Source organism: Podarcis pityusensis (assembly GCF_964106645.2).
Source record: "Podarcis pityusensis genome assembly, chromosome: 17".
In the NCBI taxonomy this organism is placed as follows: Eukaryota; Metazoa; Chordata; class Lepidosauria; order Squamata; family Lacertidae; genus Podarcis; species Podarcis pityusensis.
Window position 1 is genome coordinate 34,183,223 of NC_138042.1, and position 26,023 is coordinate 34,209,245.

The 26,023-nt window shown below is 46.8% G+C and overlaps 1 protein-coding gene across 4 annotated transcripts in view; it reads left to right on the forward strand.

Annotated features, from left to right (window-relative positions):
• PRAG1 (PEAK1 related, kinase-activating pseudokinase 1) overlaps positions 1 to 26,023 on the forward strand; it is an 84,080-nt gene that overhangs the window by 3,396 nt on the left and 54,661 nt on the right. Inside the window, exon 1 of one of the 4 annotated variants that reach the window (XM_080986671.1) lies at positions 24,247 to 24,424. The exons of 2 other annotated variants lie outside the window; for them this stretch is intronic. The gene's annotated coding sequence lies outside the window, so the exon portion shown is untranslated. Of the gene's footprint in view, positions 1 to 24,246; positions 24,425 to 24,494; positions 24,602 to 26,023 lie in introns of those variants that run through there. One more of the 4 variants, XM_080986673.1, reaches the window with a different exon arrangement.

Sequence of the window (26,023 nt, forward strand, 5' to 3'; positions counted from 1 at the left end):
ATCCAGTCTTCTCTCTCTTTCTCTCTCAGGTCAGAGCTCTTTCTCCACCTTTGGAGAGGTAGATCTAACGCATCTTATGGCACCTTCTTCCATTCTGCCTGATGGTGTGTAGTGTGCCACACCCACACCCACACCACTGCCAGGACTGCCTACGCCTGTTTCCATCCGTTTTCAAATGGACACACTGCAGAATCAACCTCCTCCCACGAGCTTTTATTTCTTGAATGAAATCAGTTTCTCAAGAAGTACATTTCAGGGCCAAAAAAATATATGGGATAGATCTAGATTGTGCAGTGGTACCTCAGGTTACAGACGCTTCAGGTTACAGGTGCTTCAGGTTACAGACTCCGCTAACCCAGAAATAGTACCTCGGTTTAAGAACTTTGCTTCAGGATGAGAACGGAAATTGCGCGGCGGCGGGAGGCCCCATTAGCTAAAGTGGTACCTCAGGTTAAGAACAGTTTCAGGTTAAGAACGGACCTCCAGAACGAATTAAGTTCTTAACCCGAGGAACCACTGTATATGGACTGTGTAGGAAAATACTCGGTCTCCATTGATTCTAAAATAAAATGCTGTGTTTGTAGGCAGCTGAAATCCATGGAGGGCAGTGCAGATTGCTTTAATGTGGAATGCATTTCCAAATTGGACAACTGTGCTGCCCTAAATCAGAACACTTCAGCCATCAGATATCTCCTTGCACAGCCTTCAGCCCACAACACTCACAGCAATCAGTGTATTTTGATGTGAGCAGAGGGAACCATCTTATTTCAAACCTAGACAGGCTATGCCAACATTTTTCTCTGGGGGAAGTTGTTATCTGCAATCTTTTACAAAGGAAAAGGGAAGCTAACATTTACTGTGCAGTCTCTGGAGTCTTGGTAAGGACTGTCTCAGTTATATTCTTTATGTCCTGGAACACAGAGATGAGAGAGAGTGTGTATTTTATTTTATTTTATTTTATTTTATTTATTTATTGCATTGCATTGCATTTTATTATGGGTACATAATGCTTCATCCAAGGCTAACCCCCAGTTTGAGAGTGCCATCCATGGGTAGGCAAACTAAGGCCCGGGGGCCAGATCCAGCCCAATCGCCTTCTAAATCCGGCCCCGGGACGGGAATCAGCGTGTTTTTACATGAGTAGAATGTGTGCTTTTATTTAAAATGCATCTCTGGGTTATTTGTGGGGCATAGGAATTCGTTCGTTTCCCCCTCTCAAAATATAGTCTGCCCCCCCCCAAGTCTGAGGGACAGTGGACCGGCCCCCTGCTGAAAAAGTTTGCTGACCCCTGGATCTGTTCCCCAAACATATTTATCTGGCCCTCCAAGACCCTAATCACTTTGGTGGTGGTTCAAGAAAAAAAGAAAAATGACACAGTGCTGATACAGTGGTACTTTGGGTTACAGACGCTTCAGGTTACAGACTCCGCTAACCCAGAAATAGTACCTCGGGTTAAGAACTTTGCTTCAGGGTGAGAACAGAAATCGTGCTCCGGCGGCGTGGCAGCAGCAGGAGGCCCCATTAGCTAAAGTGGTACCTCAGGTTAAAAACAGTTTCAGGTTAAGAAAGGACCTCCAGAACAAATTAAGTTCTTAACCCAAGGTACAGTACCACGGTCTAGGCAGAGGACAGCACCCTGATGGAGAGAGGCAGATGACTCCTTCATCAGATTTGATCACTTAATGAGCGGAGATTGAGAGCGACAACTCGCTACCTTGACTGATTTGCACAGATCAACTAAGGCTGAGGGAGGTTGCCTGCTTCTGTGTGTGTGTGTGTGTGTGTGTGTGTGTGTGTGTGTGTCTGCCTGTGTGTTCTGTGTGTGTGTGCATGCGAGTGTATGGAGTGGCCATTTGCTCTCCTACTTTTAAGGCTCGCCAGGTTCTGGGAGATGGGTCTGGAATGCTTTCTAGTGACAACGTGGCAGCCAGCTCCTCCAGCTCTGCCTACTCCTCCTCTCCCATTATTTCCCAACTTTTCCCCTCATCTGCCTATGAGCTGTGACCTCCCACAAACCACTGTTGTAAATCTATACTGTCTTCCTCTTCTTTCTCCCTGGAAGGGTCAGGGTGGGGAGGTGGTCTCCACCACTCCTCCTTGGCTATGCACAAGGTGGCCATGAAGGAGTCGCGAGCACCTGATTGGCTAGTACCTGTGACATCTTGAGGTTCCTACAATGCCCTTGTGGAACTTTGTACTGTGAAAAGTTAAAATGACAGCCCCCCAGTGGGGTCTGGGAAATTAAAATAACAGCTCACTCATCAGAGCACTGCTGCGGCCTACCACAGCTACCAAACAAGGCCAGCATGGACTTTGAAGACACTAGAACGCAGGACGAAACGGAGAAACGTGCTAAGAGAAAAGCACGTTTGGCAAACCATCACCATGATCAACTCCCACCTGGAAACCCCTGTCCCCACTGTGGAAGGACGTGTGGATCCAGAATTGACCTCCACAGTCACTTACGGACCCACTGTGAAGACCATATTCATGGAAGACAATCTTACTTGGCTACGAGTGATCGCCAAAGAAGAAGACTATCTCAATTATATAAGAACAAACATACTTCTAGGTTCATTTTTTATTCTATTTTTAAAGGAAAAGCCAGTAATGGATGGATGGATGGATAGATAGATGATAGACAGATAGATAGATAGATAGATAGATAGATAGATAGATAGATAGATAGATAGCAGGGTCCTACCCACTCCTACCAGCTTCAAGATATTCCTTAGATGTAGGTGAGGTTATTTCAGAAGGCCTATTCGCTATATGAAAGGGTTGTTTGCTTCTCTCTTTCAGACCAGCTTAGGGTCATGATGTGAATGGTGTGACTAAGAATTTTGATGAAAACAACTGCTTTTGTCCTTCCTGTTGGCTGCCACAATCAGAGAGAGAGAGAGAGAATTTGTGTGTGTTCGTTTCTTGCATCTGACTGCCCCACAGCGAAGAGAATCAAGAGGAAATATTCTCTTTGAAGTCTTTGTGCTGTGTGCTTAAAAAAAAAAAAGTCTTAAGGCAGCAGTGATGTGTTCTTCAAAGAAGACAAGCCAACTGGATATAAAAAGCACCCATGTTCTCCTATACCCACCTGTGCAGCAGACCACATGAATTTTTTACCAGCAAAGTCTAATCAAAAAGCGCTTCTAAGGAACATCACATGGAATGGAATGCGTGTTGGGGAGGGAAGGAAATGTCTCTTGAACAGAAATTCCAGTGTATAGAAATGCCGGCTGGGTAATCTTGAAGCCACGTCCTGAATAGCATCTCTGTGCTAATTCCTCTGTCCTCAGAAAGACAAAACAGAGGACTGTGGTCCAAGATCTGGTTAGTTATTTGAAATCAATATGTGAACTTCAGCCTACTACTGCTCCTGGCCATGTGCCACGCTCCTTCCTGCCCGTTCTGCTTCCTCCTTAGCTCTCTTCAGATGCCTATTCCCACCACCACTCCCACCATGGAGAACCATGTAGAGAGGAGCATCTTGGCTCCTTTTCTTGGTCCCTCTTTTGCTCTTAAAGCTGTGAGGAGATCCCCCATTCCCCTCACAGGGCTACAATTCTCAGAGTTCCCCATGCAAAGGGATTGATTGTTAAACTTATCTGGAAATTGTAGCTCTGTGGAGGCAATAGGAGGCCTCCTAACTACACCCAGCACACTTAAAAAAATACATCTCCCAGAATTCATTGCTGTTTACAGTTGTATCACAGTGCTTTCAATGCATTGTGTGAAAGTGTCCCTTCCCCACCACAAAATTCCATTACAATGCAGTTAGTGGAGAGGAGTAATAATTTTGAATCACTGGTACTTTCTAGGGGATCTGATCAAAAAGAGCTGCTCTGTACGCTTTTGAATTTTTTAGCCCCTCTTTTGCAGTTTTACTGTATTGCAAGCTTCTTTGAGTGCATTTATGTGGAAAAGTGGGAACCAGAGTGAAGTAATCCATAACAATTCACTTCGTATCTCTCTTGTAAATGCAAGTTGAAGGTGAAATGATAGATCATGAATAACTCGGATTACCTCAGGTCTGCTCACAGGGGCAAACCTTGGATTGTTGTTGTTTAGTCGTTTAGTCGTGTCCGACTCTTCGTGACCCCCTGGACCAGAGCACGCCAGGCACTCCTGTCTCCCACTGCCTCCCGCAGTTTGGTCAAACTCATACTGGTAGCTTCGAGAACACTATCCAACCATCTCGTCCCCTGTCGTCCCCTTCTCCTTGTGCCCTCCATCTTTCCCAACATCAGGGTCTTTTCCAGGGAGTCTTCTCTTCTCATGAGGTGGCCAAAATCTTGGAGCCTCAGCTTCAGGATCTGTCCTTCCAGTGAGCACTCAGGGCTGATTTCCTTCAGAATGGAGAGGTTGGATCTTCTTGCAGTCCATGGGACTCTCAAGAGTCTCCTCCAGCACCAGAATTCAAAAGCATCAATTCTTTGGCAATCAGCCTTCTTTATGGTCCAGCTCTCACTTCCATACATCACTACTGGGGAAACCATAGCTTTAATTATACAGACCTTAAATCTTGGTTACAGCTCCTTATTTTGGAGCCAGCTGAAGCACGTGCCTGGATCTGGATGACACATTAACCAAACCATGGTTTCTCACAGCACTGGCGGAGGAACAGGAGTGCGGAGGGAGTGGACCGCCCCCGGCACCACTATTCCAGTAGGGTGCCACACCCACAGGCAGTGCACCACGCCCCCAGAACACGTGCCATGCCCTCGGGTGGCGGGCCACGCCCCCAGGTGTGTGTCACGCCCCCGGGGGCGCACACCATGCCCACTGGGGGCACCAGCCACGCCCCCGTCTGCTCTCCGCCCCCGGTAGCGGAGCATGCAGCTTCGCCACTGCAGGGGAGCAAAATGGTCAGAGAGGAGAACAAAGTTGTGACCATCACCTCTCTGGAAACCCACATGCTTGTGTGCTCATGATGTGAACCATAGGTGCTAAATAAAATTTTACATGCTCTTTCATGACAGATTGGCCACTGTGGGTGAAGCATACATAATTGTGCCACGGTTACCTCAGACACGGTTACTTATTTTTCAGTGGTTATCCCAGTGTTATACCTATGAATTAAGGCTTCTTTCACACAACAGGGATGGGGGTTGCTTTGTTTGTTTATACAGTGAAAAGCCTCCTTGTTGTTGTTACAGCTGAGAGCTACCACCACCTTGTGTTTACCTCTTTGTTTAGCCATTTACAAATCTCTCCTTTTGCTCAAGTAGCTAATGAGCAGCCCTGCTGTGCAGAGTTGCTGAGGTTGTTAGCATATCTTCAGAAGGAATAGTGGTTACATAGCGCTAGCTGCCATTCCTACTGAATGTCAAGCTGGTCCCAGCCTGTGGAATTTCCTAAATACATTTTCTCACCAGGAGTATCCTGTCTGATCATTCCAACCCACTCATTACATTTCCTTCATCCTTTGGTGTTGAGATGATACAGAGGCCACAGGAAGTGAGGAATCTGTATTTTGGATGTGCATATAAAGCAAAAAAAAGGGGGGGGAATGGAGGCAGTGAGAGATTTTACTTTCTTGGTCTCCATGATCACTGCAGATGGTGACAGCAGCCACGAAATTAAAAGACGCCTGCTTCTTGGGAGAAAAGCAATGACAAACCTAGACAGCATCTTAAAAAGTAGAGACATCACCTTGCCAACAAAGGTCCATATAGTAAAAGCTATGGTTTTCCCAGTAGTGATTTATGGAATTGAAAGCTGGACCATAAGGAAGGCTGATCGCCGAAGAATGGATGCTTTTGAGTTATGGTGCTGGAGGAGACTCTTGAGAGTCCCATGGACTGCAAAAAGATCCAACCTTTCCATTCTGAAGGAAATCAGCCCTGAGTGCTCACTGGAAGGGCAGATCATGAAGCTGAGGCTGCAAGACTTTGGCCACCTCATGAGAAGAGAAGACTCCCTGGAAAAGACCCTGATGTTGGGAAGGATGGAGGGCACAAGGAGAAGGGGACGACAGAGGACGAGATGGTTGGACAGTGTTCTCGAAGCTACCAGCATGAGTTTGACCAAACTGTGGGAGGCAGTGGAAGACAGGAGTGCCTGGCGTGCTCTGGTCTATGGGGTCACAAAGAGTTGGACATGACTAAACGACTAAACAACAACAACAACAACAACAACAAAATATAACAGTCTCACAAACCTCCCAATACAGAATAGTCATTTGAGAGCTCTCTGAGGCCTAAGTGTAAAATTTAAAACATTGTTCTGTGCACTGACATTGTGTGTAGTTGAGGTCTGTACCTTTTGAGTGAAGTTACAGGTCTCCAAAGGACCATCTTCTCTCCAGGATGTCTGTGTGTGTGTGTTTTCAAGGTCACGATTCCAGCTCAGCATATTTCTACCCACTGCAAGTTTCAAATTGCCAGTTGCTTGAGTGATAAATACTGTTTATATAATTGGATTAACAGCTCCTGTTTGTCATTCGCTCATCTTGCAAATGTTCCTTTTGGCAAGTAGTGCTTTACTACCTGGGACTTGATGTAACACGGGGGCGGGGGGGGGCAGAGTATACAAAAATACTTTGATGTGGCCATTTGAAGCAATCAAAACGGATTCAGTTCTTCAAGAGACTGAACAAGTCCTTACCCATTCATTTTCACTTGGGAGAATTAAGATTCTGCCTGTGAATCTCCTTCATCTGTGCAGCTACTTTTCTTTCTCACACAAGTAAGAAAGAGGTTACATTCCTCGCCTTGTCCGCACCAAATTTCTTCCCTTCTTTGATGATGTTCATTTAAAAATAAATGCAAGAATGCTGAAAATTTCAGCTATGCAAAAATAGGCGTTAGTGCACAGTGAGGCTCTGCAACTTTCTTGGGAGCAAGTCTCTTTGAACTTAATACAGTGGTACCTCGGGTTACATACACTTCAGGTTACATACGCTTCAGGTTACACACTCCGCTCACCCAGAAATAGTGCTTCAGGTTAAGAACTTTGCTTCAGGATAAGAACAGAAATCGGGCTCCGGCGGCGCGGCAGCAGCATTTATCCCCATTAGCTAAAGTGGTACTTCAGGTTAAGAACAGTTTCAGGTTAAGTCCGGACCTCCGGAATGAATTAAGTACCTAACCTGAGGTACCACTGTAAAGCTTGCTTCTGAGGATTGGGCTGTCAAGCCACAAATGTCAAAGGGTGGCAGTAGTTTCAGAGATAACTCACACAGGGCTGGCCCAAAACATTTTGACACCTGAGGTGAATCTCAAAATGGCACCCCGCTTCCCCAGCAGGGAAGAAGAGTTGAGTGGAGATCTATATCAGGAACAAGGGGGGAATGACTGCAGATATTGAGAGATGAGGCCCTTCTTTGGTTTCCACCACCCACTGAGTTTTTCTTGCTGAAGGTGGTCCCCATGACATGAATAGGATATACTAGAGCTACAAAACCGATTCATTTATATTAGCCGGAAAAACATTTTGTTTATTTTCCCAGGCTACTAGAACAATGCTCTTGCATACAGCCCTTCTTCTTCGCCACGTCTGTTTCTGATTTTGATTGATGTTGATTGCATTACTGTATAGTATTATGTTGCGAGACACCCACAGGACTCTTTTGTGGAAAGGCAGGATGCAAATTTAAACATAAATGTAAATAAACAGAATGGTTCCCTTGCGCGAAAGGTCCCAGATGACACAGAAGAAGGATGGAGCAGGGGAAAATAATAGGTTTCCCTTTGAAAAGCTGTGTCTCTCTTTTCAAGGCTCCAGCATCCCTTAATTTATATACTGAGAGATGTGCCTCCTATTTCCAAAGCTCTAATACAGAAGGAAGAAGCCAAGAGCGGTTGATGTCTCCTTAAATTAGGAGCAGCGTGGCATGAGATGACTCAATATTGACATAGTTCCTGCTTTCATACAGCTGCTGCCACTGTATTTTTACCAGCAGTGAGGTCTGTTCATAGTCTCGACATCGTCCATATATTAATATTGTTACAAAAGGTGCCTCCCCCTCTCTCTGCTGAGCAGTAACAAGAGCCCATGGGGTTCCAGGCACTCACCCAAGGTCTGTGTTCCTTTGGGGAATTGAGACACGGCGGAGACTGTTGTAGCTTTAAGAAATGTGGTTTATTCACCCATTTACACCTTCAGTCTGCGTGGAGGGAGTCCAGATCTTACAGCATGGTAATTTCAAGAGGGGCTTTCTCCCCCACAGCAGTGCGGCCATGGACTCTCCCAGCCTGCCTTCAGCCAACCTGACCAAGATGGCTCCCAGTCTTTCTTCTTCCTCCCAGAACACCTTGCTCAAAAACTCTCTTTTCCTGTCCACACCCAATTGCCCTGGGCAACCTTCCAATTCCCCTGTCTCTGTTCACACCTCAAGGCAAAGAGGAAGGACAGTTCTCTTGCATTGCCAATGGCTCACCTTGTCTTGTTTCTTAATGGACCTAGCTTGGCCAGGTCATTTTACATAGGCTAGTCCAGGAATTCCTCTGCAGCCTGTATTTCTCCCTTCACACCCCAAACAATCAAAATCCTACCATTTATTAAATTGTAGGGTTTAGGAGAGTCCCTCCCCCCCCAAAAAATCAATAACAGTATACAAGTAACATATGGCTTTGCCCTGGAAACAGATATACAGTTCTACCTCAGCAACAGTGGCCTTTAAAATGAGTTTGGGGAATCCTGAGGTTCCTTCAAAGCTTAACAGGGAGTTCCCCAAAAAGAAGGAACAGTAAGATAAGCTTACTGGAAAGACAGCTTTCAGTACAAAATCTTCCACTGCGACGTAGAGCCACAGTGGGTATTATCCGGGCTAGGATCTGATCACACAGAGTTCCAACAGGCCTTTTCAGTGCCCTGCATGTTCGCCCCCTAAGGACAAGTCCAGCCACACAAGGATGCGATGGCAGATGTGAGGAGGAGATACCACCCTATTTTGTGGAAATATTTACAACATCTAATTAGGAGGCTGCACCGTACGCATTGGTTCATGCAATGCGTAATGAACTTCTGGAATTCATTAGTAAATTGGTGACGGCTTCTAGTTTAGACGCCGTTTTAAAGGGATTAGACAAATTAATGGGGGATAAATGTATCTGCAGTTATTAGCCTTGAGAGCTGAAGGGAACATCTGTGTTCAGAATACAGATGGTGGAGAATTTTCTTTGGTCCACATTTTAAAGAGCAGCGACCTGATATAGCACCTTCCAGATGGGCTGGAATGCAATTATGCTTAGAATTTTGCTCTTCTGCAAATACAGTTGCGATACAGTTCTCAGCTAAAAGATGTACCAAAATGCACTAAAATGTGCATTTTAGGATAAAATGGAATTAGAAATGCATACACGGAAACATAAAATAGTATTTAAGTACATATTTTGTGATAAAATACATATTTAAGCATGTAGTTAAATACAATTTTCCATATGGTCCATTAATCTGCCATTTGTTCTTAATGCAAAAATATCACCAAATGGACTTATGTGGCACAGACTGAAAACAGACTGATCTGTACATCCCAAGTTCAAAAGCCCTGTACTTCTAAAAATCACATGGGGCAAGCAGAGGATAACCTTTGCCTTCATATCCTTGTTACAAACTGCCCAAGATATCTGTCAGAGCACGGCTGGAAACTGAAAATGATGGACTAGATGGTGTCTTGGTATGATCTTACAAGGATTATCTTGAATTTATACAGTATTAGTTTTAGATATTGTATGTCCTGGTAGTTTAAAATGTTCTGTTCTGCTTCGCCTTTGGAAACAGTGTGTATTAATCTGACCTTAGGAGGACCAGAGAAATCTGCTACTCTTACAGCATTCTCTTTTGCAGATTTTCACAGAGTTAAGCACCCAGCTATGATCAGCAATCTCATCCACTGCTACTGCCCCACAATTTAGGAGTCTTAAATTCTGCTTTTTGAGAGGTCCACAAAATCCTCATGTTGAATATCCGATTTTACATGTAAGTAAGTATTTTTCTAAATGTTCACTGAAAATCCTAAGTTGGCTAGGTAACGGGTAAAGGGACCCCTGACCATTAGGTCTAATCGTGGCCAACTCTGGGGTTGCGGCGCTCATCTCGCTTTATTGGCCGAGGGAGCCGGCGTACATCTTCCGGGTCATGTGGCCAGCATGACTAAGCCGCTTCTGGCGAAACCAGAGCAGCGCACGGAAACGCCGTTTACCTTCCCGCCAGAGGGAAGTGCTTTTGACGTGCTTTTGAACTGCTAGGTTGGCAGGAGCAGGAACCGAGCAACGGGAGCTCACCCCGTCGCGGGGATTTGAACCGCCAACCTTCTGATCGGCAAGTCCTAGGCTCTGTAGTTTAACCCACAGCGTCACCCACGTCCCTTCCACCGGAGAGTAAATTGTTGTCTAGTACTTTGCCTTTGCAGTGGAAGTAATTAGGATCCAGAATGTGGCACCAATGTCACAAAGAGGCACAGAAGTGCTTATCTGACAAGCCAAACCTCTGTTGCTGACAGGTTATAGTAATCTGGCTTGGATAAAGAGATCTTTGTTGAAATAATCAGCACCACCCAGGTAGGTACACATACTTGTCCCTTGGTCTTGGTGTTGATGGCCAAGAACAAAAAAAACCCAAAAAACATTTCTGGTGCATCTGCGGTCATGTGTCCTCAACAAAAGTGCTTGATGGTTCTTTGTTCTGGATAAATGGAAGAATGCTTAATCCTCAAAAGTAAATAAAACCAGCCAATGATGCCAGAATTGGATCCTGTAACTTCAGTTACCTTCATGTACTGACAAAAATATTCTCTGAACTCATACAGCTGCCTACACACTATGCCTTTTGCACGTATTCAAAGCACACCATTTTCCTCAAAGAATTCTTGGCACTATAGTTTGTTAAGGGTTGCCTGGAATTGTAATTCTGTGAGGGGAAAATTGCAGTGGCCAGAATTCTTTGAGGGGGGAAATGTGCTTCTAATGCGCTTTAAAAGTAAACTGTGCACACATCCTAAGTAGCCATTTATTCAACAGGCCTACTGTGTAATGATTACTAGTCGAGAGGGTAGGATTCCTCTCTTTGCGAAGCCAGAACACAGGAGGAAATCCAGCAGCCTCTGTAGTAACTTGAATACAGCCCAAGGCCAGCCTTTTCCAACCTAGTTGTCATGGCCTGGGATTCAGACTCAGAGGCTGAACCTGAGGAATCCCAGCCTGCACAGGATTCCCCGCCTCCAGAACCAGCTGAGCCGGGGCTGGGGCATGAGCCTGAAGGGTCCTCACCTGTGCTGGATCCTCAGGTGCAGGCACCATCTGAGGCTGCTCTGACCCCTGAGGTGATGGAGGACCCATTGCCTGCAGGTGCTCCACTCTCAGCCCCGTCAGGGGAAGCTGAGGTTGCCTCTGGGTCCGGTAACCCTCCAGCCTCTCCTGAGCTGCAGAGGCTCAGGGCAGGGAGGCGGAGGGAACTAAGTTCCTGCAGGAGGAGTGCTTGCCTCCAGGCCAGGAGAGGCGAGTCACCTGTGGACCAGGGCCGCCCTATGCCTCGGGGCAGATAAAAGCCAGTCAGCCCCAGTCCTGGGTTGCGGAAGCAACATTGTTGGTAACCTGTTCTGGCCAGCACCCTGTCCTGCTCCTCTACCAGTGTTCCTGACCTCACCTGACTCCCTGCCTTGGAACCCTGCTTCAGCCTTGATGGACAGCTTCCATACCCCACCCTTGACCTCGGACTGGACTCTGACCTTGCTGCCCGGTAACCCCCTGGGACCAGCACACTAGATATTTTAGACTAAAACTCCTATCAGCCCCACTAAGCACAGCCATGCTGCTTGGGGCTGATGAGACATGTTGTCCAAAACATCTGGTGGCAGAACTCCAGCTCCTGGGGGCCAAGCCCAATATTTTTGGGGTGGGGGCTGGGTCCCCAATGCCCCAAAAGCTCAGAGGCGAAGCACGGAGCTGAACATGGCGCAGCTCTAGTGGCCGGCTCCTTCTGCCGCAGAGGGAAGGAGGGTCAAAGCAGCCTCCCTCTTGTGGTGAAGCCAGGAGGAGGTGGAAGAGGAGCTGCTGGCCATTGAAGCCACGTGGCCTCCATGTTCGGCTCCGTCCCCAGCTCCTCCCAACATCCTGACATCATGCACATGATGTCACACACACCCATCGCCCTTGCAAGCTGGCACCTCTGTCTGGTGGGCACCAGGTTGAGTGTGATGGCCTGGGACTTGGGCTCAGACTCGGAACCAGAGGAGTCTCAGTCCGCACTGGATCCTCTGCCTCCGGCGGCATCTGAACCAAGTCTGGGGCCTGATTCTGAAGAGTCCCCTGCAACAAGCACCAGCTGGGCCGAGTCAGGGGCCTAAGCCTGCCCTGGCTCCAGATGCGGGGATTACCTCGTTGCCTTCGGCTGGGCAATCACTTACAGCTGCTCCACTACCAGTTGTGTCAGGAGAAGCTGAGGTGGCCTCTAGGTCTAGTAACCCACCGACATCTCCTGAGCTGCAGAGGCTAAGGTCTGAGAGAGACCTGAGTACTCGCAGGAGGAGTGCTCTCCTTCGGGCGAGACAGGGAGGTGAGTCACCAGGGGATCAGGACCGGCCATTACCCCGACAGAGATAAAAGGCTGTTGGACCCTGCCCCAGGTTGCGGGAGCAACATTGCTGTTTGTTAGAACCTGCCTGTGACCCTGTGCCTGACCTAGCCTGGTTTCCTGCCTTGTGACCTGCCTTGGCTCTGTTGGATTGACACCTCGCAGAATCCTTGGATTCGGGACCGGACCTGGACCGCGTTGCTCGTGTTTACCCCCGGGCCCAGCACATTGAGGAAAGTTAATCTAGATTGTGAAGCCATGGGGTGCCCCATCCCAGACAAGACACTGTAATAATACAATCTGATGTTTACCTGGAAGTTTACCGAACTCAGTGCAGCTTCTTGCCTCCCCTGCAAGAAAAGAGCACAGGACCGCAACATTAATTTCTTTAAAATGATTAAATATTAAATGGTACATAATGAAATGTTATGCTAAATTCTGTTAGAGGACTCTGGAATCTTGGTTTCTAAACCACGACGATTAAAAAATAGTATCAAACTTGTCCATTGCTCCAAGTCACTAGCAACAAATTTAAAACACACGTGTAAGTAAAAATACATTACAACCTAAGCACATTTACACAGAGCATCACACACACCCAATAACGGCAGCAGAAAGCAGCCAGTTGCCATTGTCGCTGAGCACTAGACAAAAGAAGCATTGTCCCTTCATTTTTGAAGACGTATTTTATCCTAGGCACCAGTCCCGTGCCATTCTGTTTGTGGGCTTTTTGCCAGCTGCAATCAGGAATGCTGTCTGAAGCAAATGACAATAATTGGGATTTGCAAAATGGCCATTTCTTTTCAAAAAGGGAAAATGCGGCACAAAAAGGCTCATCTGTTTATGATCCAGCCCTCCAGGCCCTTCCAAGTTAATACACGAAGACAAGAGTTTTTATATGACACAGCTCTATTTGGGGGAGACTCAGTGACTTAATGCGGGGAATACTTTCCCTTTTTACGCTCCTTTGCTCCATCCTTTGGAGGCCGGCCTTCTAACAAAGCCCTCCTATTGTGAGAGGCATGCTGGCGGAGCTGCAGGTGTCCTGGTAGCGACACAGGACAAAGCCCATTTGTTAATCGGCCGTGTCACAAGGCCCGTGGTCCCCTTCTCCAGGCATCGCCACAGCCTTCAAAAGCAAAATCTACACATTCAGTCAAAAGACCCATTCTCCAAGGATTTCTTAGCAAGTACTGTCTCTGGGGTATGTGTATGTAAAAGCAGGGGTCTGTCTTTGCCCCAGTGCCCAGATCTGGCTCCTGGTCAGCTTGGCGATTCTTTGAAAGAATCTGTGTGGAGACTGTTGAGGCATTAAGAAGAAGGGGGACGGCTTCCTTTTAGCCCCTTTCAAGATAAAGAAACCACCATCAAAACTCTTTGGAAAGTAAAATTGTTGACATTATTCATTCAGTAATACTACATTTATATTATATTCATTCAGTAATACTCAGTAATATTATATATTCAGTAATAGTAACATTATTAAAAGTGTCATTTTTGTGCGTGTCCGCACACACTTAATTGTAGGTTGCTTCAAGACTTTTGGGTAACGTTCAGCTAGCAAGTCAAATACAGTGGTATCTTGGATTAAGAACTTAATTCGTTCTGGAGGTCCGTTCTTAACCTGAAATTGTTCTTAACCTGAGGCAGTACTTTAGCTAATGGGGCCTCCCGCGCCGCCGCTGCCCAATTTCTGTTCTCATCCTGAAGCAAAGTTCTTAACCCGAGGTACTATTTCTGGGTTAGCGGAGTCTGTAACCTGAAGCGTCTGTAACCCGAGGTACCACTGTAAATAACAACAGCAAACAACACCTTGCATTTTCTCTAACAAAATCAATGTGGCATACATGCCCCACTTTTATCTTCAGAATAAAATAGTCTTAGCGCCCACTTGAGAGGTGCCGGCACAGAGTTCTGGCTGAAAACCCCCCCTGGTCTTGTGTAATCTCACGTTTGTTCATTATCTTATCAATATTTGTATTATTGTCAGCACTGGTTAGTCACTTGTCACTGTAACCATTTTGATTTTAGGTATTTATAGCTGTCTGCTCATTTTTTACATTATCTTTCCCTCCGACCTCAATCTTCTCCATTCCCTCAACCACTTGGGTACACACTCCTGACAGTTTAGGACTTCACATCATGTGCCTGATGAAGTGGACTTTGGTCCATGGAATCTTACATGCCATATTGACATCGTTCATCATTAAGGTGCCACAATTGTTGTTCTTGAAAAGTAGGCTAGGCTGAGAGACAAAGTTGTTGTGGGTGGATTTGAACCCAGGTTTCCCCTGTCTAAATCTGACACTATAACCACTGCACCACACTAGACAGAAAGCATTTTACTTAAGGTGGTTTACAGCAAAAATCATGAGAACATTGTCATAACAATGCAGCTGAATCATTTAAAACCCAACACAGCAGAGTCAGCAGAAAAGTGGCTTTGAGTCAGTGATTTTAACAGTGCCATGGGTTTGGCAAAATAAGAAGGCTTTAACTTCCTCCCTCAACCTAAACCTTGGATAGAGAGAGTTCCATGGCCAGCCCTCCACTGTGGACAAGCCCCTGCTGCAGCCAGCCACTTCCCAAATAAATAGCAAAGAATCAATGTTGGGGTGAGGATGGAGAAAGAGGTCTGCTTGACCACAGCTGCCTAAATCCATGATCTCAGGAAATGGAAGTGTGTCTAGAAAAGCTCCCCAAAGTCCACACTTGGGTAATACCTTTATTAAAGGTAAAGGGACCCCTGACCATTAGGTCCAGTCGTGGCCGACTCTGGGGTTGCAGCGCTCATCTCGCTTTATTGGCCGAAGGAGCCGGTGTACAGCTTCCGGGTCATGTGGCCAGCATGACTAAGCCGCTTCTGGCGAACCAGAGCAGCGCACGGAAACGCCGTTTACTTTCCCGCCAGAGCGGTACCTATTTATCTACTTGCACTTTGAGGTGCTTTCGAACTGCTAGGTTGGCAGGAGCAGGGACCGAGCAACGGGAGCTCACCCCATTGCGGGGATTCAAACCACCGACCTTCTGATCAGCAAGTCCTAGGCTCTGTGGTTTAACCCACAGCGCCACCCGTGTCCCTTGAATACCTTTATTAGGACCAAGCAAAAAGACTTGATTTGGCAAGCTTCCGAGTTCTCCACAACTTTTCCGTAATGACCTTACACACATTCTGCATAATCCAAGAAGAAGCCACAGTTGCCTTCATATAATCAGGCAGGGGACACCCATAGGCCGAGGCCCGAGGCTGCATGTTGGCTGCAATAACAGGCTATGCTGCTGAGGTGCTTTCAGTCTCTGAAACTATTGTACAAGATGCATTTTCAGTTATATTACTTTCTGAACGTTTTGAAGGACCCGTTCTTCCGTTGAGAAGCTCAAAACAGCAGCACACAAGGGTGCTTCCAGACAGCAGTTGTGGAATCGGTGCTGTTCATGTTCCAAAGTGTTTTGCATTGTCTACCTGATGTTCCTGCCATCAAGGAAGAAAAAAAAAGGTTGTCCTTTGTCTTCATTTAATCTGGATTTAGCCTTTCCAGGGAAAGTCGATGAACAAAAGTAACCTGTTAAGCATCCGCAATAATTGCTGGTGTGGATGTGTGTTAGCACATCCTTTTGGAAGCTTCCTTATACCGAGTCAGATTATTGGTCTATCTAGTTCAGTGCCTTTTACATTGATTGGCAGCTGCTCTTCAGAGTTTCAGGCAGGAACTCTTTCCTATGTGGAGAACCTGAGACCTTCGGTTGTTTTTTCCTAAATGATTTTTTACTAAGTTTTACAATTTTATAATCCTTACAATGACATCATCTCAAAAAAAAGGAAAAATACAATTCCCATCCTCTCCCCCCATGACTTCCCTCAACTTCCTCTTCTGGTCCTTTACCTATTAACTTCTGCTTATTTTATTAGGGACGCGGGTGGCGCTGTGGGTTAAACCACAGAGCCTAGGACTTGCCGATCAGAAGGTCGGTGGTTCAAATCCCCGCAACGAGGTGAGTTCCCGTTGCTCAGTCCCTGCTCCTGCCAACCTAGCAGTTTGAAAGAACATCAAAGTGCAAGTAGATAAATAGGTACTGCTCCGGCGGGAAGGTAAAAGGCGTTTCCATGCGCTGTTCTGGTTCGCCAGAAGCGGCTTAGTTATGCTGGCCACATGACCTGGAAGCTGTATGCCGGCTCCCTCGGCCAATAAAGCGAGATGAGCGCCACAACCCCAGAGTCGGCCACGACTGGACCTAATGGTCAGGGGTCCCTTTACCTTTATTACATTCTTTAGATTAAATATTGTTCTATTCTTATTCTTTTTATACCATAATTGTTTTCAAATTGCCTCTTATACTTTATTATTTCCCAATTTTTACATCTTAATCTCTATGTTCGTTTTGTTAATTGTGTGTACTCAAACCCTCCTAGTGAGTTCACGTCTTTACAATGTTTCTGTAAGTACAACATAAATATCTATTGTCTTTGTCTCTAAGTTTCCCCAGTTAGCTTCACCATTTCCGCATAGTCCATCAGTTTTTCTTGCCATTCTTCTTTAGTTGGTACCTTGTCGTCTTTCCATTTTTGGGCTGGTAATATCCTGGGACCTTCTGCATGCAACTCAAATGCTGTGACCTTTCCTCAGTTTTGGCAAGTGGTATGTCATGTACGTAGTAATGTATTATCTTATTCCTCACCACTCAAAGACATCCTAGCTATTTGCTTTCTGCCAGTCCAAACAATACACGTGTGCCCGTTTCCAATGACCGTCCCATGCTGAAAGTAAAGGATCCCTGACAGTTAAGTCCAGTTGCAGACGACTCTGGGGTTGCGGCGCTCATCTTGCTTTACATGCCGAGGGAGCCGGCGTTTGTCCGCAGTTTTTCCGGGTCATGTGGCCAGCATGACTAAGCTACTTCTGCCACAACGGAACACCGAAACCAGAGCAGCGCACGGAAACACCGTTTACCTTCCCGCCAGAGCGGTACCTATTTATCTACTTGCACTTTGGGGCGTGCTTTCGAACTGCTAGGTTGGCAGGAGCTGGGACTGAGCAATGGGAGCTCACCCCGTCGTGGGGATTCGAACTGCTGACCTCCTGATCGGCAAGCCCAAGAGGCTCTCTGGTTTAGACCACAGCGCCACCCGCGTCCCTGTCTCATGCTGAAGGCCTGCCCAAATTCCAGCAACCCAGAATTCCAACAATCCCTTTTATTGCCACAATAATCCTGTGAGGTACCTGTGAGGCTGACCAAGATCACCCAGTGAACGCCAATGACCGAGTACTGGCTTGGACTCAAAAACAAGTTCAACACGCTTATTAAACCCCACCGCTTCTGACTGATGGCTTAGTGAACTGAGGGTTAGGCGGAGGGCAAGGGATGTTTGTGAATCTCAGCTTTTCCTCAGAATTTGCAATTGTTTAGCAAGCTTTTGGTTCCTATTTTTTTATATATATAAAAATCTCTGCAGGTTGCTTTGAGACTCTTGTTAAAAGCAATGAGTAATATCTTAACAACAACATACACCAAGAATGACATAAAATCCATTTGTTATTCGTATTAATAATATAAGTCACGAAAGTACTTCAGCAACAACAACGCTGGGATTCAATCCATACAATTTATTTTGCCCTGTCTTGATAAAGGGTTCCATGGAGATGAGCTATTTAATATTCATAAAGCTTTCTGCACACAGATGTTAAAGAAAGGCTAGAGTGATTAATTGATTGGCCACCGTTGAGCTAGCGTGTAACTGGAGAATTACCTTTGTTGGAGTAGATTCAGAAGCCATTGGAAGGTTTTGTCGGGAATCTATTAAACAAAAGATTCCCATGTCTTAATGACACAGTAGTGTTATTGTGCCCAGTGGTTCAACAATTTCTCTGGAGAACTAAAGAAAGGCAAAAATGCAAGATGTGATATTTCTGTTTCAGCATCCTTTTAGTGAGAGAGATGGGGAAGATTTGCCGTCGTTGTTACACCATCACAGTGGCAGCCACAAAAGCCAAATAATAAAGGGTGGTGTGGGGAGGTGGGCATTAAAGAGACTTCAAATATTGATTCTTGAAGTTAGTGGGGTTTAATTGTCATGGCTTCACCCAGAGTGCCAGGGGAATGGTAGCTTTGTTAAGAGGCAGAGAACTCTGCCAGAGGTCCCAGCTCCTACACAACAAATAAACAGGTTGGAAACACTTGACACTCTTGGCTCACTCCCAAAAAATTTCCGGGAATTGTAATTGTGTCATGATGATACATATCCCTAAAACACTGTTTCCCAAAGTTTCGAGAGCTGAGTCACATTCTTTTTCTTTTCCTTGAGTGAAATTGAAGGCACACTTCGTTCCTACCCCCCCCCAAAGGCTTTACATTTTTAGAGTGTGCAAAATAATAATAACAATAACAATAATTTTATTTGTATCCCGCCCTCCCCGGCCAAAGCTGGGCTCAGAGCGGCTAACAACAAGTGAAAATAGCACAGCATACATAAAATCACAGAGTCAATTAATTAAAATACATTCTAAAATCAATTCAGAATCAAATTAATGGCAACCATTGGGTTAGAGTTCTGTGAGGATTGCAGAAGGGGAGGGGGTCAGACTGTGCCTTGGCCAAAGGCCTGGTGGAACAACTCCATCTTGCAGGCCCTGTGGAAAGATGTCAAGTCCCGCAGGGCCCTAGTCTCTTGTGACAGTGCGTTCCACCAGATTGGGGCCATGGCCAAAAAAGCCCTGGCTCTGGTTGAGGCCAGCCTAACCTCCCTGTGGCCCAGGATCTCCAAGATGTTTTTATTTGAAGACCGTAAGGTCCTCCGTGGGACATACCAGGAAAGGCGGTCCCATAGGTACGAGCGTCCTAGGCCATATAGGGCTTTAAAGGTTAAAACCAGCACCTTAAACCTGATCCTGTACTCCACCGGGAGCCAGTGCAGCTTGTATAGCACTGGGTGAATGTGATCCCGCGGCAAGGACCCCGTAAGGAGTCTCGCCGCGGCATTCTGCACCTGCTGGAGTTTCTGGGTCAGTCTCAAGGGCAGTCCCACGTAGAGTGAGTTACAATAATCAAGCTTGGAGGTGACCATCGCGTGGATCACAGTGGCTAGGTCAGGGCGAGAGACGTAAGGAGCCAACTGCTTAGCTTGGCGGAGATGAAAAAATGCCCCCTTTGTTATAACTGCAACCTGCACCTCCATAGAAAGGGAGGTGTCAAAGATTACACCCAAACTCTTAACGGACGGCACTGGCACTAATTGCGCCCCCGCAAGAGATGGGAGTTGGCCCCCCAATCCCATATTGTCCCAACCCAGCCACAGGACCTCTGTCTTCGAAAGATTTAACTTCAACCGGCTCCCATGTAACCATCCAGCCACAGCTTCCAAAAGTGAGAATTACTCTAGGGCAAGCCCCAGTTTTGTGCAATTCCCCCTAATTAGAAGGAAGGAAGCTCACAGAACTGATTCATGCATCATCTCAAAGGGAGACACCTTGGAGGGCAGGTAATTCTGCTACACCTCTGTATCAGGAATGAGGCAAGCTCAGATCAGCGCATGCAAAGAAACAGGGGGCTGCCTTCTCTAAGGGCAGGTATTGTGAGCTCACAGAGCTTTTAATTACTTCATTAACTTATTTTATTTGTAATGATGCACTAGCAGTTCCTAGAAGTAGGCATGGATGAATCGGTTCATTTTGGTTTCTCAATTTTCCTGTCTTAAATTCAGTTCTCCATTTTTCTGCAGCACTTAAAAAAAAAGTCATGAAAATTCATCAGCAATTTATTGTATGTATTGTATTGTTGTATGCAGTTTGGGCTCCCATGCAGATTTTTGCAAGCTCTTCTCCCTAATATATTTTTTTCATGTTATTTTAACTAATGCATGCGTTTTAATGCACAATTCCCCCTAAGACAAATTTCCCCTGTGAACGCATTGCAACATTCAGAGAAGCGTGAATTTCATAGGAAGTTGTGTTCCATTCACGTTTTGATTTGATGAGTACAAAATAGGTAGTCTTTAAAATACAAACAAAATCAAATCCCTCCCCCATCTCCACCCAGGAGTACTTGGTTTGAAGCAAAGCCTGTTGAACTAACTCAAAACTGGTTTAAATCTGTAGTCTGAAGAGGCAGCTGGCAGCTACATTCACATTTACTCTTCCCCCCGCCCTTGTTCATTCATCTTACTCATTTGCAATTGCTTCCAAAATTTGCCCTTCTACATAACGAAGTACAAAAACAAGGTATTCTGTTCTCTGATCCCATGGGGTTGTTGCGTCTCCCTGAAAAACGGCATATGAATCAGAAATTTTTATTTTTAGGTTTTGCTAAAACAAGCAAACTCTCTCCTCTTGCTGCTGACGTTCCCCTTTCCTTCCTGCTAAATTTCTAGGGAAATACTGGGTGAGTACATACAAACAATGACATAGATTTCTAACTGTGAAAACTACAGTACTGCCTGTTTTCAAGGATAACTAATGAAGGATACTGCTCCAAAGGGAGAAGGTATGGGTTTATACCTAGACAGCATCTTAAAAAACAGAGACATCACATTGCCAACAAAGATCCGTATAGTTAAAGCCATGGTTTTCCCAGTAGTGATGTATGGAAGTGAGAGCTGGACCATAAAGAAGGCTGATCGCCGAAAAATCGATGCTTTTGAATTATGGTGCTGGAGGAGACTCTTGAGAGTCCCATGGACTGCAAGAAGATCAAACCTATCCATTCTTAAGGAAATCAGCCCCGAGTGCTCACTGGAAGGACAGATTGTGAAGCTGAGGCTCCAATACTTTGGCCACCTCATGAGAAGAGAAGACTCCCTGGAAAAGACCCTGATGTTGGGAAAGATGGAGGGCACAAGGAGAAGGGGACGACAGGGGACGAGATGGTTGGATAGTGTTCTCGAAGCTACCAGTATGAGTTTGACCAAACTGCGGGAGGCAGTGGGAGACAGGAGTGCCTGGCGTGCTCTGGTCCAGGGGGTCACGAAGAGTCAGACACAACTAAATGACTAAACAACAACAACATGGGTTTATAGTGTGTTCATAGTTATAGCTGCAATTGAAATTTTAAATAATAATGACAAAACATAGATTTCCTTGCAACTGAATGTTTTCATATAAGGCTACAAAGATTCCTCAATTTAATAAAGTGCTGTCCTTGCATCAGTGGTGTAAAAAAAGGTGGGGGGGGGGACTCTTGAAAGAAATGTTAGGTCCCTCCAGCTGTTGTAGGACTACAACTCCCATCATCCTTAGCTAGCAGGACCAGCAGTCAGGGATGATGGGAGTTGTAGTACAACAACATCTGGAGACCCTAGTTTGAGAAACATTGTGTGCTTATTGCATTGGTGGAGGTGGACAACGAGGGAGAGTTGACAAAGTGATGCTGGAAAAAAAACAGCATGCTAGATTGTCATTCATAACTTGGGATACAAATGGTGTTTGGGTCGGCTGTTTGTGTGCTTTTGTATTTTATGATTTGATTTCCCATGGAGAATGGGGTGGAAGGCAGGGCTTTGTGTCATATCTTGGATATGCCCGCAGGAACGGTGGGTGTCAAGTGTGAGAGAAGAACAGCATCCATTGTGTGCCGATACTGCCCTGCCGTTTTGCAGTCTTTGCCCCTGAGCAAGTCATTTCCAGAGCACTGAATTTTTATGGGGGTGAAATGGCTGTTGCTATGGGCTGCCTACAAATCCAGTGCCCCAGAAATGGCAATGAGAAATTGGCCAGGAGGGCAGAGACAGATTTCATATTACCATCTGCAGGGCAGCCATCTGATGAAGAACGACAGGGCCTGCTGAGGCTAGGAGTCACCAGCTGACGCCTCAGCCCCAGCCTGAGTACTAGGCCTTGCTGGCTCCAGTAGCAGTAGCAGCAGATGGGCAGAGTTGGACCCCTGGGCATGCCTCTGCCCTACAACACGTACAGTAGAGAGGCAGAACAGAAAATGGCTAAGTGGTCCATTTCTGCTTCTTTGCCAAAGCTGTCTCACCCACCTGCCCTCTGCTCCTACCCTGTGAGGAATGTTTTTCCTGAGTCGTCACTTTTTCAGGAAGGAACAGGTGTGCCTCTCTCCCCCCCCCCCTTTGCCAATTCCCCACTTCCTCCTCCTTTCCTGGGATACAAATATGAATAACTATTTTTAAAAAACAAAGGGCATGTTAAAGATTCCACCCCCGCCTGGAGAAAACCGCTCCCTGTGAGATGACTGGTTTCCAAAAGCCCCTTCAGTCAGAGGAAGAAAGCCAGAAAACCGTAAAGTAGAAATGACAGAAGGAAGCCCTTAGATTTGTGTATCAAGTTAAAGGGACCCCTGACCAATCGGTCCAGTTGTGACCGATTCTGGGGTTGTGGCGCTCATCTCCCTTTATTGGCCGAGGGAGCCGCCGTACAGCTTCTGGGTCATGTGGCCAGCATGACTAAGCCGCTTCTGGTAAACCAGAGCAGCGCACGGAAACGCCATTTACCTTCCTGCCGGAGCGGTACCTATTTATCTACTTGCACTTTGACGTGCTTTCAAACTGCTAGGTGGGCAGGATCAGGGACCGAGCAACGGGAGCTCATCCCATCACAGGGATTCAAACCGCCGACCTTCTGATTGGCAAGTCCTAGGCTCTGTGGTTTAACCCACGGTGCTACCCACGTCCCTCAGATTTGTGTATATATGTCTGTAAATTGGTATGTGCAGATTTGCACCTTATGAGCCTTTTTACTGGATTTGTAAGTACTTAGCAGTACCAGTGAAGGCAGGTATCTTCCCCATTTCTGAACTGGGAGACAGGATTCAGAAAGGGAAAACCACCTAGCATAGGAGCCAATTCAATGCCCCAATCTGGATTAAGGATGCTACAATTTTCTTGAAATTACAAGAAAGGAGATCCCGACTTAACATCAGGAAGAACTGTTGACAACAGTGGAACGGTTTCTCTCAGGTGGTTGTGGCCTCTCCTTCCTTTTGCTGACATTCCTGCATTGCACGGGGTTGGACTAGATGACCCTCAGGGTCTCTTTCAACTCTACCCTGTACTGTTTTTAACACTTGATTGGGAGCCGCCCAGAGTGTCTGGGGAGACTCAGCCAGATGGGTGGGGTGTAAATAATAAATTATTATTATTATTACATTTCTATGGTTCTATTATTTTAAAGAAAAGGAAAGGTCTCCTTTGGTCCTGAGACCTCCTCACTGTGCTATTTAAGAGTTGTTGGGAGAATGAAACCCTTGTGTTCTGTTGCCTGCAAACTGAGCAAGGAGGAAAGGGGGGGGGGAGGAGTGCTCAAGAGGAGAAAATGGGGAAGGAGGGTGCAGAGGAGGATGAGTTATGGGGTTACAGGGTGCGCTGGGGAAAGGGATCTAAAAAGGGGGTGCAGAGAGAAAAGGGGGCAAGGCAAACGAGGGGCTGCAGAAAGTGTGTGTGGTGGGGGGAATAAATGATAGTAGGGTGTGTTGTACCTTGCTGTGGTGCACCTGCGGGGTGAAACTAAGAAAAAGCGAATTGGGTGTGAAGAGAGGTCGGGAAGCACCTGTGGCGAGGCCGAGAAAGGCGAGGAGGGGATTAACCGAGACCCTGGCAGGGGAAAAAAGGAAACGCTCAAATGGCAACAGAAATGCAGCGAGGCGCCTCCGTCCGAGTTCCTGAAATGCAAAGGCGGCCCTCGGCATGTATATCATTGCATGTAAAAATCTCTCCCTGCTCCGGGCAGCGGGATGTTTGGGGAGGGGGGAGGGAGGCGGGCTGCGAGAGGAGGGGCGATTTTGCGGCAGGAAGAGGAGCTGCCGCTGCTCCCTGCAGCCGGGAAATCCTCCTTCGCTTGCACAAAATACACACACCCTCGGCTTTGCCCGGGCGGCGATCCTTGCTCAGCCGGTGGAGAAGGGAGGTCCCCCTTTGGCACGTTAGGAAGGCTTGGTTTGATGGCGCTGCAGCCGGGAGTCTGGGAGGTAAGAGTTTCCTTCCTCGCCGCCGCCGCCATCCTCCTCCTCGCCTCTTCCATTCATTGCTGGTTTGCAGCCCCAGCAGTTGCGGGGTCCGGGCTGCGGCGCCGCAAAAGGGGGACACGGAGTTTCCTCCTCGCCGCTGCTCCCCAAAGTGACATTTGCCCATTGATTCGCAAGCAGGTAGGCGCGCGCGCTTCCTTTTGCGCTGCGGGAGAGCTTGCAGCGGGAGGCGCAGGGCAAAACTTTCCCCTGCAGCCTGGTTTGTGTGTTGTGTGTGTGTGATCGGCCTCGGGGGGGCTCCCATCCGAGGCCGAGAGAGCTCATGGGAAGCGGGGACTCGCTTCGCCCAGCAGAAAAGGCCATGCGCCCCTCGCTTCCTTGCGCCTAGACGCGCCGCTTTCCTGGAAGAGTCTCGCAGGACTTCGAGGTTTTCTCTCCGCGCATTTTGCGTGGGTGCTTTGCTCCGCGACGCTTCTACACACGTGTTGCGTGTTCCCCACCCCCGCAGCTGTTTCACTCTCTTCCGAGGTTCACGTGGCGAGCGCCGAACAACAGTAAGCAAGGTAGCCTTTTGTTAAAGGCTTCCAGGGGGTTGCATTGAACTGAATGCAGTGCGCTGCGTTTCGTGAAACGTGCCCGGCAGAGCAGATGGTTGGCCGATGGAAGTCGCCGGGCATTTCTTGCCAGTAAGTTCCCTGCAACGTTACAAGGTTGGCGTGGTTCGGCTGTTCCAGGGGCGAGGTTTTCCTTGGGTGAGCGGGGCAAACGTATTTCCTCCGAAGCACATGGCTTGCTAAAAAGCAAAGGGGAAAAAAGCTCTAGTAGCGCTGCCCAGACGTCTGACTGGACCTGGATCTTTCCAATATCCTGTGCTTTAAAAACCAGATTCCTCATAAGCTGTATAAAAGACGAGAGAGGGTTTTACGGAAAAGCTGTGAAAGTCCAGACTGTAATTAGATACGGTGCAATAACCATATTCCACGTTTCTTTCAACTTGGCAGTTGTTCCTGATCCTTTCCCATCTGCTTGTTGCAGGATTGCAGAATATACGAGTGTGTGTTGGTTTCTTTCCCTTGGTGTTTTTAGACTGCGACCCGACTCGCAGTGCCCTGGAAGGAAGTCCCATTGAACTCAGTGGGTTTTATTTCTGGGTGTACATGTTACTGGATCACAGTTCCCTTTTAAAAGTTACCAATTTCCTTGACTCTTCAAATAGTGCTGCTTGTCAGCCGAACATTTTACAACTGCGAGTACAAACATTGTTAGTGTTTATTAATTACCAAAGAACCATATTATTTTGTCAGGCCTTTACTAAGTGTGTGCCCCAGAAAGGCAAATAGAGCCCACCATGCGTGGATTTCCTGTAGGGGCATGACACACCTGTTATTGCTACCTGTCTGAGACTGCAATAAGGGGGAGGAGGGTCAAATATTTGACAGGCCACAGGGCATGCCTCGCGGGCTGCACTTAGGCTGGGGAATCAAGCTGCAAATCTGGTGTTACTGATCTTATACAGAGGACTCAGCTATACAGCTGCAAATGAAACGTTTTAAGTGTGTTGTAAAGTGCGTTATACAAATGTGACACTAGATGGCGCTGGTG